General features: G+C 39.7%; 1 long non-coding RNA gene across 11 annotated transcripts in view; it reads left to right on the plus strand.

Annotated features, from left to right (window-relative positions):
- Positions 1-13,228, plus strand: part of LOC115496373 (uncharacterized) — a 121,718-nt gene that overhangs the window by 68,119 nt on the left and 40,371 nt on the right. For all 11 annotated transcript variants that reach the window (XR_012057316.1, XR_012057312.1, XR_012057320.1 and 8 more), the window contains one exon: positions 495-618. This is a non-coding gene — a long non-coding RNA (uncharacterized lncRNA). The remainder of the gene's footprint in view (positions 1-494; positions 619-13,228) is intronic.

Here is a 13,228-nt window from a genome sequence, read left to right on the forward strand (position 1 = left end):
ACATCTGTTGCTTTGCCAGATTCCTCCTAATGAGTTTAAAATCTTTGTGGGGAAGCCATATGTTTGCCCAGTAGAAAGCAAACCAGGACACGACATAATATTCTTTCACTGCAAAATTCCAAGTAGGAATCTCTGCTCGTGACAAAGCAGGAGCACTGGAGAAGGAGCAGTTCCAGCTTGCCAGTTTTGTTGAGAGGTATTTTTCCAAATTCTTCCAGAAGTGAGCTGGTGAGATGCCATAGCTGGTACCCTGGAGAAGTAGCTCCAAATACTACAGGACTAAAAATACCCTTTTACAAAGTCCCTCTGTTCATCTTGCTCAAGCATTTTAAAACTATCTTTAACCACATATCACACATTACTTCTGGGCACAGAATCATTAGCAAAATCAGACATTTAGCCTTGCATCAAACAGCATTATATTTATAAAATACAGTGATAACTGCTGTTGGTAAAACTCAGCCTGGTAGCTTAACTCTGACTTTTTGCCCCAGGATGCCGTGGAAAGCAAAAGGTCACTGGACTTCAAGGACAAACTGATGGGAAATGAATCCACTGAGATTGCTGAAGCTGTGTCTGGCCCTGGATGTCTGAGCTGGAGGAGGGGGGTGCACACAGGTGATGTATTTCATCAGTCTTCCCTGTTCTTGGAGTCTTTCCTTGGAGCGTGTTTCACCTGTGCTGGAGGAAAGACATTACATTATTGCCTGCAGTTTTGGCCAGTATTGCTGCCAAACAATTCTGGCAAACAAGAATTTTATTTTGAAAAATATTGCCTTTCTTTTCCTAAACAAGGTATGAATGAATTTCCTGGCTTCCAGGCTGGCATATATATATCTATATGTGTATATACATGAGTTCTCCACAGGTCTGCAGCTCATTTAGTTATTCCAGGATACATTTTTGATTTTGCTGGCAAATATAAATCTCTCTGATGGTGTTATATAAATCTCTCTGGTGGTGTTCCTGCAAAACTTAAAACCCTTCTAACCAGGTAGCACTCCAGGAAACTCTTCCACATCCACCAGCTTGGACTTTAAGGAACTGTAGATAATGGGCACGTGAAGGGCTATAGAATTTAGTATCATCATGGAGCAGGTACAGTTAAAAATTATAATCAAGTATAATTGCAGTCTTAAGAAAAGTGAAGTATTTTTCTTTACAAAGAATTATTAGTCCCTAATATATGCTTTCAGAAACAAATAATAAAAAAAGCCATATAAATTTATTCTAGAATGCCATTGTACAATTCGCCCTGCCAGGGGCTCAGGCTATTTATGTTTTTGACTGCACCGTCTTCACTAAACTTAAAAAAAAAATTACCATGGTAACCACTGCATCACACAACAAAGACTTGTATACACCACTTAGATCTTTAAAGAGGCAGAGCCTGGAATGAAATTAAAGTCTGCACTTTTTTAGTAATAATATTTTCCTTAGCAAATGACCCTTTTGTTGTTTTATCAAATGATTTTTCATTTAAAAACAGCATATAAAATAGAGGCATCTAAATTAATTCTGTTTTAAGAATGTTAACTTTATGAGAGCTGTTCATGTAGCTGAGATCACTGAGCTGTAAGGGTTGATAGGGTATAGGTGTGAGATACTGATACTTTTTACTTCTGTCTTCCTATTAATTTTCCTACACGTTATTTTTCCTTTTTACAATTTTTATTGCAGTACAATGTGGGTGTCACAGGAAGGTCACACTGGTTACAGATATATTTATATATGCTTGCCACATATATATGTATATATATATTATATATATATATATGAGACTACATTTTCTAACTGATTTTTAGAGGGTAAAAAAAAAAAAAGTGGGGAAAAAAAACCAAAACTGGAGGCCATTCCACCTGTCTCAAACTTTCTAGCAATACTTGATACTTTCATATGAGAGCACTGAGCCCTTTGCTATTGCTGCTCATCCCTCACCTCTCAGTTCACAGGGAACACCCACACCCCAGAGCTGCTCTGGGTGCAGGTAGGAAGGGTCACAGAGAGATGACACAGGAAAACCTGGAGCCCTGCTGGTTCTCCTGGCTGCTGCTTTGGGCTCTGCTAAAGAGCATCAGGATTCCAGAGCTGAATGGTGCCTTTGAGGGAGGGCACTTTGGAAGTAGTGAAAGGTTCCCTTTACACTTCATTATGCCTTATCAGATCCCTTTTCCCTCATCCTTTCACCTGCAGGTGCCTACCTTCTGTCAGGAGTTTATCTGACTGAATCTGGAATGGAAGATTAGGAAACCAGTAAATTAATGTTATTTAAATATCTGTTAGAGTATCAAATATCTAAACACAGGGTTGGGATTTCATTGCACCAGCCACTGATTCTGGATGTGCAGGGGGTTGCTGTGTCCATCAAGGCAATCCTTTATAATTAGTCATTCCTGGCTGAGAGCTATTATTATGAGAGCTGCTAATGAATTACTTTTTGAAAGTCAATCTGATGTCAGAGTGCAGGGGGCTGTGAAAGTAAAGGCAAAGTTTACCTGATGAAGCTGAAAGAGAATAGTGGAGCCAAGGGAGTAAAATATCCATGGATTAAGGTGGAGGACAAGAGGTAGTAAAAGTAAAATGGAGGAAGACTAAAAGGTGAAAGGAGTGCTGAAAATTTGACACATAAACAGAGACAAGCTGTGGGTTGAAGAAAAAGAGATGGTTACATTTCTTCAGCAAACTTCCTAAAAATTTCAAAGGGCAGTGAGTAAGGAAGGACCTTTTTGAACAGTACACTGCTGCTTAGAGCCCAGGCTATGCAATTTGTCCCAGCATATTGAGTATATTTAAGTATTTAAAATAGCAGTTTACATTACTATGGCAACCATGTAAACTGGCCACTTTCTTTCTCTGCTCCAAAACAAAAGGACATAAATCCCCCAAACATTTTTCTGCATATCACACAGCCCTATAACCTCCCCTGTCAATTAGTTCATGGTGGTTACAATTAAGAGTTTGTCTCATTGGCCCTTGCCACTTGTCTGTTCTACTTTTATTTCTTTTCACCTGCAATATCTCCCTCAGAGTCAGGATCTCATTAATCACTGTCATTCCCAGTAGTACAACTAGACTGATTTTTGGAGATTACCTGTTACATGTAAGCAACACATTGACAAATAAGCCCTTGAAATTCCATGTTTAATCACTGCAGTAAAATGCCATTTCTCTTAATATTGCAGTTTCTTCACTTTACATAATTGCACCTTTCTTGATTGTCAGATATTCCGTGAAATAAGTAGGGAGAGAAGAATGACTGTAACTGAATCGTTTGTGAAATGACATCCCCTTTCTTTTCCTCCTCCCCATTTACACCATCTTTATGACACAATGTGGAGAAAAGGATGTTTTCCTCTCCAAGAGACAGAAATAAGTTGATTGACACCAGGCTGGCATTCACAGCCCTGTCATCTGAATGCTGACCACACCAGTCAGAACAAGTCTCAGTCCCTACACAGGACGGTTTTTCAGTAAATAACATTAAAAATATATATATTAAATAAATAACAAAATATTGAATGAATCCTTTAAATGCCACTGATTATATTAACAAGCAGTAGTTTTGGATCCAGCCTATTTTCTTCTGCTCAGGACAATGTTTCTTCTGGCCAGCCCATGCCCACAGCAGTGGCTGGTGAAGCTGAAACAGTGTTTTTGCAGTGGATATTACAATTTCAGAACAGTGTTAAATCTCCATTCTTCTAAAGGAAGGTCCACTTCCTAAAAATGATGTGTTTACACAGCTGCTGAATCTTTTATATGCAATTTCTGTGAAAACAATGTCTCCCTGACTGCTTGCCTGTCAGCTCCTATTGTGAACAATTAGAGAAGGGCAGTGCGAGCAAGTGAAAGTGCTCGGGGTTCTTGAGATCTAATCTTTGTAAGGAAAGGACTTTGAGCTGGGAAATGCATTGTGGTACAGCAGTGCACAAGCAGTACTTTTTTTTTCCTTGTCCTGATTAATTGGTTCAGTGTTAAGTGAGGTAACAGTTTAAAGAACTAGCTCATTATGTGAAATTACTCTGTCTGCTGTGATACTTAAAGTCATCTTGCAACACTCTGGAGCTCAATGCATAAAATATTACATTGGTAAGTAACTCTCCCACTGGATAGAGCCTTTTCTTTCAGAAGTTAACTTAGGGATATGAGAAATCCATCCTTGCACAGAGTGTCTGATCCAGTGCCAGTGCCTAAGGATGTTCTTGGAAGGATTCCCATCTTTAAACTCTGGATTGGGGTCTGTGGTGCAGGAGCTAAAGTGCTGAGGGTTATACTTGCAGCAATAAAATATGGCATTACTGTTAATGTAGGAAAAAGGCTACAAGTACGTAGGTTGACAGTGAAATACTGACAAGAAAAAGCAAGAGCTGTGTGAAGGCAGAAAAGGGAATTTTATAGAAGAAAAACTGGAAAATCATGAAGAATAAAATAATAGGTGTTCTTCCCAGCTTGCTCTCATCTGTTGCAACATGCATGCAAGGGAAGAACAAGGTGGTTTTTTTTTTCTCCACTCAGACAGGTAAATAGGATACCAGTTCCAAAGGTGTGAAGGGTAGGACACAGACATCACACAGTGAAGTCGAGGGCAATTATTATGGAGCAGCCAAGGTGCAAATGTTGAGATGCCATGCACTTGCTCCATATCAGGCACCAGGTTTCCTTCCATAAGAACATGGCAGACTGTGCTTCTGATGCCTCCCATGGCCCTGCAGGATCCAAAGATAAAAGTCAGAGTGTCCTACAGGCTGGCATGATTAGATAGCTGCAAGATAAGATATTTTTGCCCATAATTACAGAATATGGTGGGAACTGGCAAAACAGCACATAATCTTGAAGACACACTCAGCAGGGAAGGAGGCAATTCCTGCAGGGAGTTGTAGTTGGTTTTTTTAAGGTTTTTGTCCTCGTCGTCACCAGCCTGAAGACATCAGACTTATCTCTAACTTACACCAGGGGTGCAGTAATCAAAGCATGGTGCAGAAGCTTAAGTGATAAGCTCAAGATCATGTATATTATTTTGGTAATCCATTGCAAAAAAAGGCTCATGTATTTGCACATTTTGTGCCATGAGCTTTTGATCCACATATCCTTGTCTCTCTGTAATTAGAGCTGTGTGTTATTAAAACTGACATCAGAATTTATGAGCTCCTGGTGCCCAGTCATGTGCTTTGAAGAATAAAGCATGCACAAGCAAATTAACCAAACCAGTAACCTCTCTGGACATTGTGCAAGGGTTGTGGCATTTTGCATTGTAGCAAAGCTAGAAGCCAACAAAGTGACTGGTTTCTCTCCCAGAGCTACAGTGAATTTGATGTCATTGCACAGACTTGGACATATATTAAACAGAGCCATGTTTACTTGTGCTGCATAAGAATCACAGGGGGAAGGAAAATCAATGTTTTCCAAATGGAATAGAAAGGAGCCTTGAGGAAAAGAAATGGTATTTTCAAGCTTCTTTGAAAGGTAACACAAACAATGCACAGAGTAAAAAAAATCTCTGAAGAAAAAGCACTTGCCAATGTCTTCTTTATTCTGTGTTTAACTTGTTTTGGAGGACTAAGGGATGGTAGGTCCTTAGTATTATTTTAAAAAGTGGGGAGGGTCTGTGTGGGAATTAGACTTTGTTGTTTTGAATTGGAAGCTGCACAATGCATCTGTACATCTTGACAGCTACAGAAGACAGTCAGATTTTAGAGGAGCACTGAGATGACACTGAGAGTGCATGATGCAGTGGTGTAATGAAAGAGAGATCAATGCTAAAATGAATGTAACACCACTGAAGAGTACACACAGATCAATACTCTTGTAAGCCATGGAGTATAATCCTGCTATATAGGTCCTGCTAGATAGCACACTCAATTCTAGGAAGACAAATTTTTCTGCATTTCTTGAATGTACCTCTGACTTGTCTATCCTAAAAATAGTTCTTTTGGAATGTAAAAGCTTGACTCTTTGTCTTCTCACCCATGTGTGCTAAGGAAAAGTTGCAGTGCTCTTTGTAAACTCCCAGTCCTCAAAAATGTGGCATAGGAAGATAAGATGGACAGTCAGAAACGAGCTGTTTCATCAAGTCTTTGAAATATTGTTTTGTTCCTGTCCCCTCTTACTGCCCCCTCTTTTTCATTAAAGAAAATATTTTAAGCACATTTACTGAAAATGAAGTCTCATGAGAAAGGAGGAATTCAGTCCTTCAACCTTCACTTATATTCTGAAAAAAGCTTTCATAAAATTTTTTCCATCTCCTGATATTGAGAGCTTAAAACCATTACAAAAAGCTCCTAGAGTTTCTCTCATTTCTTGATGCCTGGATAGCCTTGGAGTCATTGAACTTTCATGGTTTGTGTCTTAAGTTGGCCAACCCATGCTCTCCCTGCCTAGGATGTTTGTTAGTGTCTGATTGATATTGTAAAATAATTTTTCTTAGGAAGGAATGGATTGAGGAATGAATGGGAAGATCCTGCACTCTGACTTTTATCATTGGATCCTGCAGGGCCATGGGAGGCAGCAGAAGCAGAACATCAGTCTGCCATGTTCTTAGGGAAACCTGGAGAGAGCAATGGGAATGACATTCCTGTCTCATTTTTGTTCTATCTTATTTGAAGGCCAGACTTCCTTGAATAGACACAAGCTCTTAGAATGAACAGCTCCTTGATTTCATTTCTGCTGCAGACCTGACTGTCACTCTCAGGAGAAAGGGAAATGTATCTCAGCTTCTAATTTTCGTCTGTCTTCTACCTTTCCCTAATGCAGGTGGGTTATTTGTTCCTTGTAAATTCTAAGGGAAGCTATGAATTCTTGAGTTTTACTCCTCTGTTTTTTGAGTTCAGTTGTTTTTACCCATTTCCTCAATTAAATTACTTTGTTCTGAATTTCTTTGCAATGGAAAGCATGCATTTTTCTAAAGAGTGGAGAAGCTAAAGCAAATAAAGATTAATAAATACATAATTAGATTGTTGCTTCAGGGAAAAGTTTCTAGGCATAATCTAATAACAATGACTGGAGATACTATTAGTACTGTGTGTTGATTCTAGATCCCTTGGGATAGTCAAATTATTAAGCTTGTGTTTTCCAGTCCCTTTTGTCTTTAATAGCTATTATCATCATTAAGTGTAACCTGCCATAGACTTTGGTTTCTAAATGCCTTTGTGAGTCCAAGACCAGCTCTGTTGTCCCCTCATGAGGGAAATGTTTTGATGAGAAATAAAAGTCCCTCAAGACTCAACAGTTCTCACTTTTGCTCCAAAGCTCTTTTCCTTCCAAGTATCCACAGCTAGCAACTTTTCACAGCTCTTGCTGAGCTGACACTATGGCAGCTCTAAAATGCCATTGCACCTGCCTGCATTTATCCTCCTTTTTCCCAGTGTTTGTGACTGACCCCATCCAGTGCAGTCCTGGCTGTGGGTGCTGAGCTGGAAGGTTCAAACTGAATTGTCACCACTGCAAAGGCTGCTCTTAAGTAGATGCTCTTCATGATGCAGCCCTGGCTTCAGAAAGTGTAGTAAGAAAGCCTTCAGCCCTAGTTTCTTCCAGAATATTGCAAACATTTCTTTTGCTTGCATGGCAAAAAGCAAACACTTGTTGCAGGGGTTGTTCCCTGTCACATTAATTGGAAATGCTGGCAGCCAACACAGCTCCAAGGGAGGGAATTCACTTTCCCTGATGCAGACAGAACCATTGCAAAAGCAATACACAAACAGAGCCAGGCACAGCCTTTAGACTGATCTGTCACTCCTTGCTGAACTTGCCTGAAATTTATTGCCAGTTAGACAGCATTTCCCTCTGTTTACTGATTTGATTGAAAGGATGATTTATTGAGGCTCAGCATCACATCCAGTGCTGCTCTCTGCTCCGAAGGGTAATGAGTTGTAGACACATCTCATTCTCCTTCCCCACGTGGCTGCGAGGGTGATGGAGAAGGTGAAGTTTGCTGGCTCTGGTGTGCCACAGGCAGCTCTGCTCCCTCCCGTTCCTGCAGGAGCAGGACAGGATGTGCCCTGTTTGTCAGGAGGCTTCAGGGACCTGCACAGAGACATAAAAGGAGCAGCTGTGGCAGAGAGGGAGTGGGATGGGGAAGGACAGCAGGAAGGATGATGACAGTGGTAAGAAAATAAAAGGGTTAGAAATACCAGCAAGTGAAATGACAGCTTGCTGTTCTCACTGCTGCTGTCCCTACTGTCTCTGGGTGACATGGCTTGGTGCTGGTGAACATTTTTTTGGTTAACTACTGTGGCACAGACCCATCACATCACACTGGAAACCAGCACCTTCTCTCTGAGTGGATATTTGTTTGGTTGTGGGGAGTTTTCCTTAAGCAGCTCTGCTATTTGTTTCAATCACAACAAAACCCATTGTCTCACCTTAATTTACAGAGTCATAACTAGCAGTATTTCTTTTCAGCATAAAGAGTGCACTGGAATAAATACCACTATTTATCAACTGTAATGCAGTTCTTTATAAAGGTCTTACATGAGCAAAGAATAAAAATGCAATGATAGTCTCACAATAAATACCCTAAATCCTTTATTGCCTATTTATGGCATAATCTCTCAACAGTTGTACAATATATGACTGTTTGGAAAAATATCTAGAATACAGTTATATGGTTTATTTACCAGGAGATGGCAATGGCGATCTACTGCAGTATTAACTTGTATACAAGGCTCACATAAGTCTTCCACAACATCACAAACTTCAGTATGAATGAAACCAAAGTATTCCAATACTGTTTTTGCCTTCCTTATTTCTAACTTATTTCAGTTGCTGTTATTAATTGTATTTTTTTTCCTCTCATTTTTGATTGAAATTGCTGTCACTACATTTTTTAAAGATGTCTAAATACAATCCTCCTGGAATTTTAGAGAACAGAATATTATTTAAAAACAGAGCAGCCAATACCATTGAATAAGATATGCCACGTGCCAGAAGAAAATCAAATGATTGATGAAAGTAAAAACTTAAAAAATGCATTTAGCTTTACAGTATCAAAATTGAACTTGAGCAGTTAATGAAAAATAAATTATGGGTTATGCTACTAAAAAGCAGCCTATAATTTTCTATTAAGCTGCTTGAAGTATGATATTAAAGTATGCAGATGCCAACATTTTTATATAATTTGAAATTAACTGAGGTCTGCAATGTTGTCTGTTACCTTAGCCTGTAGTAGGGTGCTCATCATTCTTGTGAATTAGTGCAGCACTGATCTTCACGTGAAGATCACTGCCATAAACACTGGAACTTAAAGTTTGGCTTCTAATGGGATTTCTTTATGTTCCTTTGTATCCTTCTCCACAGGATTTCTGCTCTTCTCCCCAGAGCTTGCACAATGAATAGTAAGTTTTTGCATGTGTATTAGGTATTTGTCAGATTCCAAACTGAAGCTATAGCAGGTGAATCTCACTGCTGTCCCCTTCTCAGTACATCCCTGTCTTTTTGGAGTGATCCAGGAGCACTGCTGGATACCTAAACCTGCTCTGAAGCAGATCTGCACCAATTATAGCAGTGACCATCTTTCTCCAGGGAACTACTCCCCTGGCTGGCTTTTCCTCTGGTGTTCTGAAATACACAGGCCATGTCTTAAGCAATCACCGTGGGGCTCTCAGTTGGGAGGGTTATCCACCCTCCAGTTAAATAAATGTTTTAACTGAATTTGCTGTTTGCAACATCAAATACCAGCATTATTACTTTTCCATTGCTCCTATTTTAGTGTTACTAAAAAAGCCAGCCAGGATCTTTGATGTGTGAGGCTGTGAGAGGAGCATGGAGTAGGTAATGAGTACTTGTCTGAAACAACAGATGATAAGTGGGAAATACCCCATTTTTTTCTCTTGTGAAAGTCTTGATTTTTTACTGTTGTTACTGTTTCAATTGCACTTAATTTTCTAGAGTTCTTCTTCAACACAGTGTCTATCTTTCTACAATGTCTTTCCTTCCTCTGCTCTGCATTAAGTGGTGCTCAATCAAACCTTATCTCTACAAGGGAGAAAAGCAAATTTAGAGCATACAGAAAGTATTTCTCTTAAGTCTGCCCTCTCCACAGCTTCCTATCAGGCAGCTTTTTTGTTGGGATCTGCCTGCTCAGCATTCATGATGTAGGGGAAGAGCTGGCTCCATCTAATCAGTAACAGGAGACCCCTGTGTCCACAAAAGCAATCACACATTTCACATCCACAATATCTTTCCATTCCACAGACCCTACAGGGTACAACAGGAAGACAGAGGTAAGGAAGACCCTTGTCAGTCTTTTTTCCAATAAGGAAATCGATCTGTGGAGCAAAATGAACTGAGGGAGTGAAAGCAGCAGAAGAAATAGGGAGTAGGCTTTAGAGTCTGTTGGCTGCTGGTGCCTTGCGGTATCAGCCAACCCAACTTTCTGTTTCCCTTTCACATTTCTGTATGTCTTTAGATTCCTCTACACAACAGCACAAATCCAATCAATACACTCAGTGCTGGATTCCCCCCTGTGCACCAGGGCAGCCACAGGATTCACCTTCTGGAGAGGTTCTCCAGCAGCTCTGATCTAACAGGGCTGGGAATCACCCCGGTGGTCTTCGTGCCTCTTCAAAGGATGAATCTTGAGAAAGGGCAAAACGATGTTCAAACTGACAGCTGCCCACACAAAATCCCTTGTCTCCACTGCTGGGTCTCTTGCTGTGAATACCCACGTTCATGTCAGCTGTGTGCAGGGAGGAATTATAAATTTCCCTTTTCCTAGCACTTATTTAGCTCCCTTGTCTTACCAACACAGATTGTGCTTACATTCTGGTACAGACTAGAGATACCGATGTTAGCTTGAAAGGAGTCAGCTCAACCATCTCTTTACTTTGCTAAAATCTGTCCTGTAAACATGCCAGACTGCAGGCTCTTGAGAGTGGGACTGTTTACAGCCTTGTTTTTACATTGTTTAGTACAACAGGGCCAAAGAACAGAGGCTTTGGGTGCCCCATGAGCTCTGATAATTTTCACAGTGACCCAGAGGGAGAAGGAAGATCAGACTCAGGGGTGATTGGTTCATAATGGGTCAAGAGCAGTTTAAATTTCTGAATGATAAAGTTGTAAAAAAGATTCAAAGGGAAGTAAGGGCATACTCAGCCCACTCTTTGATAGTACAATACATAAAAACCGGATTTTGTAGGAGTATAATAAAAGATTGTATAGGAGTATAATAAAACCCAGACACAAGTCTGAAAAATTCATTAGTTTCTGCCATGACTAAAATAAGCACTGTCTAGGAAAACTACTTTGCAATGGTAATGAAAAGCAAGTGGAAAAGCAAGTGTTAGCACCAGTGCTGCAATGTGAAATAATTTCTGTATACTCAGATCTGTCATTGTGAACAATGTTGTTGATTATAAACCACATCAAATTCCCAGTCCCCCTAGACATGTGTTTTATTTTGCAGTTTTTCTGGTAATTATGAAATCAACAGAATACTATCAAGTTTTACCACAATTAAGCTAAATATATACTTAAATGATATAACACAGTTGGTAATTGCAATATCTCTCTGACTTCCTTCCAAGGCATCGTTTCTGGAGCATTTTCAGGGGTGGTTGGTAATGATAATGATGATGCTGAGTTCTCTCATAATTTTATACTTTCAAAGGTATTTCAAACCAATTTAGAATCAAGACTTGACCTGCAGAGCTTTAATTCTTGTGAGCTGATAAGACAAGCCTCCTAGACTGAATGGATTTTATGGCTCCTCAGCGTGTGGGGGTTTGATGGAAGAGAGGGGGACACAGAATTACAGCTCTGTGAGCTGAGAACAGGTCTGGATCCAGTCACTTGTGAGATAGTGCCCACCTGTAAAACCATCTCCATGCCATCATGCTGAAGACCTTTGGGCTCCAGGAGATAAAAGTGCTTGTCCTGGGTCCTCAGTGAGGGAGCAGCTGTGTGCTACAGCCCTTTGGTCAACTGCTGCTTGCTCAGGGTCTGGCCAGGCTGTGATGTCAGTGCCTGGGAGGCAGGAGGTTTGTTCCAGTGCTTTTCTCAAAGTTTGTCAGATGCACAAATAGCTCAAGAGACTGCTCAGTATTCTCCACCAAACTGGGACTCTCCCTATGATGGCAGTTTTGTCTCCCTGTAGCTGATCCCTGCTGCTTTTCTGGTCACTGGAATTGAGCATGTACTCCAAATTTATGTTTACAGATACTGGAATCCACTTTGTAAGAAAAGACAAGGCAGGTTTGTTTGTACTTCTGCCATTAACATTTATCTATTTGTTCAGAAAGATTAAAAACTCAATCAATTTGATGATCTAGGAGGTCTTTTCTGACCTTATTGATTCTAAAATTATGTTTATTATCTAGTTTTAAATATCCTGTCTCCATCTAACCTTGCTTACTATATATGATACCATTTGTCTGAGAGGTATTTTTCTGTCTAACTGAATACTACCTTTTAAATAATTTAGTTTAATAATTGACATTTTTTTTCAGGTCACTGAAAGGCAAAGGTCAGACAAAGCAAAGACAGATCACATCTACTGTTTGCCCAACTATAATTAGAAACTATGATTGGTATGGCATAAAGAAACTATTACGACCATATATTAAACAGTATTTTTTTAGTGAATTCGATAGATTAGATGAGTAAATGAATTTGTATAAAAGAATGCAGAGTTTTTAAGGTTTCTTGGTTTACAAGTGTAATGAGCCAGGTTTTATTTAATGTTAAGTAATATTTGGAACGTGTGATAACATGTTCCGATTTCTTCTAGAATATGAAATTGTCACCACGATTTTAAAAGCAGCTTTCATGGGTCCAAAACCACTGGAAAAAAAACTTGGTAAAAGTACCCTAAAAGGAAAATAAGTGTTTCCTTTATGTCTTTTAAACAACAGTAAAGAAAAGCAAAAGCATTTACTCTTTCCCCCTTTTTTAATGCCTTCTGAAAGAACAGCATCCACCTGTCTATTTCCCAGTTGGTGGTTATAGAGAGTATCTTTGCCTTTTGCTTTTTCCTGCTAAAATCAGCCAGTGCAGTTAGGTTGTGGGTGTAACCACCTGGGGATTTAGTATGGTAAATATAGCACTTGGAAGTCTTTTGTTTTCTCTTTTCTCTAGAAAACAGTGAGATCTCTGCTCTTACAGTTGTCTTCATGAAACCATCCACTGGGCGACTATGTTAAAGAAATGAAGAATGAACAGGGAGAAAGGGCAATTACAAGACAAAGTGAATTTCTAACCATATGTAGAACTACATCTATCATAGTGGATGTGTGTT

This window comes from Taeniopygia guttata, chromosome 9, assembly GCF_048771995.1.
Source record: "Taeniopygia guttata chromosome 9, bTaeGut7.mat, whole genome shotgun sequence".
Lineage (NCBI taxonomy): Eukaryota > Metazoa > Chordata > Aves > Passeriformes > Estrildidae > Taeniopygia > Taeniopygia guttata.